This window comes from Octodon degus, unplaced genomic scaffold, assembly GCF_000260255.1.
Source record: "Octodon degus isolate 3935 unplaced genomic scaffold, OctDeg1.0 scaffold00054, whole genome shotgun sequence".
Lineage (NCBI taxonomy): Eukaryota > Metazoa > Chordata > Mammalia > Rodentia > Octodontidae > Octodon > Octodon degus.
In genome coordinates this window covers 1040393-1046148 of record NW_004524630.1, presented here as the reverse complement: position 1 = coordinate 1046148, position 5756 = coordinate 1040393, and positions in this window count along the sequence as shown.

Genomic DNA, 5756 nt, shown 5'->3' with positions numbered 1-5756 from the left:
AATTTGGGGAGGTTCCAATTAGATTAATCCATTGGGGTGAAGTCTCCTAACTGAGTCCTGGAGGCTTTGTAAGTCAAGAGGCCGGCACACACACACACACGCACACACACCCCTGTGTACACATACATGCATGCTTCCTCTGCCTCCTGCCATGTGGCGCCCTGTGCCACTCAGGGTGCTGTCACCAAAGCCATCAACAGCTAATGTGGTGGTGTGCACCTGTCTGTTTTCCCAGCGCTCTGGAAGACTGCGGCAGGACTAGGCAATTTATTGCTTTAGTGAGACGTGGTTTCCAACCTTTCTGCAGATGTGGTTCAGTGCAGAGTCTCTGGGTTCAGCCCCAGCAACACAAAACAAAGAGGCCTTTACCATGCAGCCCCTTCCTTTTGGACAGAGCCATGGGCTAAAATATACTACTGTGGTTCTTGTAATTTGAGCAGACTGTAGCAGTGCGGTATTAACAACAAAGTGACAAGCAGAGCTTGTCTTTGTGCAGCTACTTTGGGCTACTTTGTGCAGCTCTAACTCTGGAGCCTCTTTGGTTATTTGTTCTATTGTCAAAAATCAATTTTGAGAGAGCCCTGCAAAAGGGTTTCATTTCAGAACTGTGCCTAGGAATTAGAAAAATACTGAATGAGCTTTAAGTAGCCTGATTGGATAGGGACCTGACCATATTCAAAGTTTAGACAAGTTGTAAATAGTTGTCTAAATAGTTCCAACTCTACTAGCACATAGATCCACTCCTGCAGGATTAAATCAAGTGGTAGCTGTTCTAGTTTGTGCTCTCTCATTGTTGAGACAAAATACCCAACACCTAAAATTGAGAAGGAAAGATTTACGTAGCTCATAGTTTGTGCAGGTTTCCATCCGCATGCGGCTGGTGCCAAGGCAGGGTGGCACGCATAGGGGCAAGTGTTCCAGGCTGAGAGGAAAGCAAAAGCAGGAGCAATCAGGGGTCTTTCCCTCCCTTCCCTGCATGCAGGCTCCCGGCCTGCTGCCTTAGCGCTCGCACCATCTCCCCCTCCTCCTGCACAGGCTTAGGGTGTTTAGGATGTGAGGACCAGGCTCCCAGCTGAGTTTCTTAGTTAAACTTCCAGACTTCCCAAACTGATACAATGAATCAACAATTACCACATCCTAGAGCATGAACAGCCTCCTCCCTGCACCCCAGATGTAGAACGCTGAGTTCAGAGCTAGACTCTAAACTTCACAAGCTGACACAATTAACCGTTACAATAGAGTAAACTTGCCTGCCCTTCTCAATCCAGTCTCCTCGCATCAGCTTGGGTCTGTGGGTCAGCAATTTGCCCATCCCTAACAGCGCACTCAGTAGTTGCATAATATTCCAATGAAGTTGCTACAGTAAGTGCCAAGACAGTGTGGGCTTGTGTGTGTGCCAGGCAAATCCGTAAAGCTACTCTGGTTAATAAGCTTTAGGGTTAGTGCGCCTTGTTGTGCTCGGTCACAGCAGTGTCAGGACATGATACCGAAAGATTGCCCTTGAAAAGCACAGAATCTGGGAACGCTGCAGCGAGCTGGACACCCGACTGCGTCCGCATTCGGAAGGTGCTGCAGTCACCCTGCAGTCCAGACCAGCGCAGATCCTCTCTCCCAGCGTGGCCCTAATCTTTCTATTACAAGTAAACAAAACTCATGGTCATCTAAACAACACGGTACATGAAGCTTTCCTCATATGCTGTTTGTAGAAACCACGCGCTGTGCCCTAAATTTAGCTCATTTCTTTAAGTCATGAAAAAGTTTAATCCACCGAGAACAATAATGGTATTAAGGGATGATCTTAATCTGACTATGGTATTTAGAGCCTGGCCTTTTGGAACTGATTAGGATGAGATAAAGTCATTAGGGTGGAGGCCACGTGGTTGGATCCTGGCTGCTTTACAGGCAGAGGGAGTGAGGTACGCTGGAGAGCTGACTCAGGAGTTTTGCCGAGTCGTACTTGCTCTCCTCTGGGGCTCTTTTAGCAAGAAGACCACCCGGTGAGGCACTCACACTTCAAGCCTCCAGAGCTATAGACCCAAAGAACTAGGTAGCCACCTTTAGGTATTTTATTATGGGGAGGAGAACAGGGCAGGACACACTGTTTCTAAGTGGAGGTCTCTTTCGCCCAGCAATTACAACCGATGAGCTTTCAGGCTTTTGCTTGCTTTTCTATGCATGTTAACAAGTGTCTCTCACGTATACTTGTCACTCGGACTTCCATGTTCTTGTCCTCACCGTGTAGACAAAACCTGGGTCACGAAGGCATCTTTAGGATGCCTGTTTTCTGTAAGCCAGCCTCCTAAACCTTCCTCAACCATAATTCATGTAAATAAATGTTAATTGTCACAGGATTGATGTCAGGGCTAGATAAATTTCAAAAATACAGAAAATAGTAAATTTTTAAAATTATTTAAAATACCAGTTATTTTTACAGTATATAAATGCATTTACTGCAATGTTCTTTAGATTTTATCATAAAGAGAATAGAAAATTAATGTTGCAGTAAGAAATATTTATGGCATTAAAATGTTACCTATCATTTTTGAGGTAATGATTTTAAGGATACTGAAGTTAAATATCTTGAAAAATGGTACAAAAATACACCATCTGAAGTCTACCTTTCAGCAGCGCTATTCAGCACATACACCACCGGCTGCCACCACGCGAGATGCTGACACAGATGCAACAAACGTAAAAGATAGCTCCCAATTGACAGAACCCACGAGGACGTAAGACCAGTGCGTGCAAATTCATTACAAAGCAATGCAATTCCTTAGCCATGACCTGGGCTAAAATCCACTCAGGCCTAGATAAACTACTAGGGATTAAACATTAACATTCTGAGGCATTCTTTTAAACCAAATCCCTCCCTCTGTAAGACAGATACATAGAACTAAAAGAAATAACTTACGAATGAAATTGAAAGAAATAAAATTTGACACTGTTACCACAGCATAGGAAATTAGCCTTGGGGTTCATTTGATAATTATTATTGTCTTCAAAATGTTCAATATATCTAATAAAGCATTCTTTAAAGTTGAAAAGTTGACCAATTTGATAAGTAAACAGAGTTTTGTGATAATGCAAGAAAAAATATTATGGTTTGACAGTACTATTTAACCATCTTCTAGTTGATTAGTTTGATAGCATTGGTTTTCAAATATTGAAAACTGCCTTAAAATGTAGATTCCTAGGGTTGGCAAGATAGCTTCATGGACTGAACACCTGCTTTGGCAAACGCAGGGATCGGCGTTCAATCCCTGCATGCCCCTCAGCCCCACCCCCATGTGTGCGGAGTTGGCAACCGAGTCCAGACAGGGTGACACACGCATGTAATCCCAGAACTGGGGAGGTAGAAAACAGGAGGATCTCTATGAGTCTAAGCTGGGTAATGAGACCCTGTACAAAAAAAGAAAAAAGAAAGAAAGAAAGAAAGAAAGAAAGAAAGAAAGAAAGAAAGAAAGGAAAAAGAAAAAAATGTAGATTCCTGCTCCTAAAACCTCAGGTCTCTTGAATCAGAATCTGTAGGCTACTGATCCTCTCTCTTTGAATATTTAGCAACCACAGTGGAGATTCTGATGCAATCAGGAAACACAAGAACACAATTCTAAAAAATGAAGAGAGATTGTGAAGGTATTCTCAAATGGTTTATAAGTTAGAAAAAAAGTGTTTATTTCATAGTCAACCTTAGCTTTATTCAACTTTTAAATAACGTATTATACTTCTTAAACATGCACGGAACATTTAAACATGTGCGCCCATGTTCAGTGACATAAATGTAGTAAAACTACAACAAAACACAAGGAACATTTAAGCAAAAAAAGAAAATCCTTTAAGAATATACTTGGAGGGCCCAGGAGATGACTCAGTGGACTAAGCACCTGCTTAGGCAAGCGCAGGGACTGGGGCTCAGTCCCCAGCACCATATGCTACACGGGTCCCGCCCCCAGGGACACCGAGCTGGCCACCAAGTCTGGGCGTGGGGGCATGTGCCTATAAACCCTGCACTGGGGAGGCTGAAACAGGAGGATCACTACAAGTCTGATCTGCATATGAGACCCTGTACCAAATACATATTAAAAACAAAAAAAGGATATGCTCAGAAGTTTTAAATTATACTTTTAAATGAGAAATTTTTATTTTTTATTTATTTGTTTGTTTTTAGGGCCAGCTCAGCCTGCCCTGGGGGTGGGCTGGCGTAGCATGTGGTGCCAGGGATCCAGCTGTGATCCCTGTGCTTGCCTAAGCTTGTCTAAGCAGGCACTTTAGACTGCTGAGCTATCTCATCAGCCCCTGAATAAGAAATTGTTGAATAAATTATAGTAAGAATTAGAAAATCCTTAGAAATGAATGAACATTTAACAAGCACTTAAAAAGTATATTATCTTAAAGTCTTAGAAAATAAGGAAGACTGAAATTTAAAGAGTGAATTGTCCAGTTAAGACACTAGGGAAAACAAAAATAATTGATCCAAAGAAAATAAAATGGGCTGGCCAAATAGCTCAGTGGATGAAAGCGCACACTTAGGCAGATGCTGGGGCCAGGAGTTCCATCCCCAGACCTGTCCCTGCCCCTGGGGCGCACTGAGCTAGCATTGAGACCAGGCATGGTGGTGCACACCTGTAATCCCAGCATTTGGGAGGATGAAAACAGGAGGGTCCCTACAAGTCCTATCCACACAGTAAGACCCCTCAGACCCTGCAGACCCTGTCCTAACATAAAGAAAAGGAAAAAATGAAAGCAATGAGTTAATTAAAATAATAGCACAAATTTAAAGATGAAAACAATTATATCATAATGGAGCTCATATCAGCCAAAAATTGCTTTAAAAATTAATAAAATAAACAAAACTTTGCTGAAACTCTTTGTAAGAAAATGCAATGGTTCTCTCATGTGCAGATGCTCATATTTTAATCATAGGGAGAGGAAACAGCACAAAATGTTGAGGATTTAAAAACAAGGAAATAATGTGGATAACTTTATACCTATTATTCTTAAAACTTAGATAAAATAAATCAGTGCCAGAAAAGATCACTAAATAACCTAGGAAAAAAAGGGTCAGATGCCTTACGTTCTGTTTAGTTGAAGGGTTATTTTTAAGTATCAAAGAAATGAAGAAGAGAACCCAGCAGAATACTGGCAGGACCAGCCCTTTCCCGGAGGCTGCTCCGCCCTTGCTGCTGCGCATGGTGCCCTCTGCAGTGACAACGTGCCCAGGAAGGGTGCTGGTTCCACCTGTGCAGAGGTCTGTACTTAGGAACAAGGCAAAGCGCTGCACTAGACAGGGAGAGCCCCAGGCTTGAAGAGCTTCCTGGAGCAATGAAGCAGGCCTGGGGCAAACCCCCACACAGGCGCGTCTGCAGAGACACAGAAGCCAGGGCACGGCGCCGGGCGGCTCGAGGGTCTGGGGACTCGACCTTGGGCATCCAAGAAAAAATCCACCAAATTGAGAGCGTGATTGATACTGGAGGATTTGGTGGTCTTGGAACAAAGAAAATTATGTCGCGAGCTAGAGCAATTCACGGAGGCCTAGTAGCTTGGAACACAGTGCCTGGGATTTATAGGCTGCTTGAGGAGGGAAGAGCAAGGCCGGAGATGAAGGACTGTGACAGAACAGCTGGACAAACAGAAATGAAGCAGGGCTTAGCTCGTAGCCACTGCCGGATGCGATAGGTTTCAAAACAGGAGAGAGGTCAAAAGAAGAATTACCAATAGGAATGACGCAATTAAAAGGAAAGCGAGAATTTGAGGGTTGG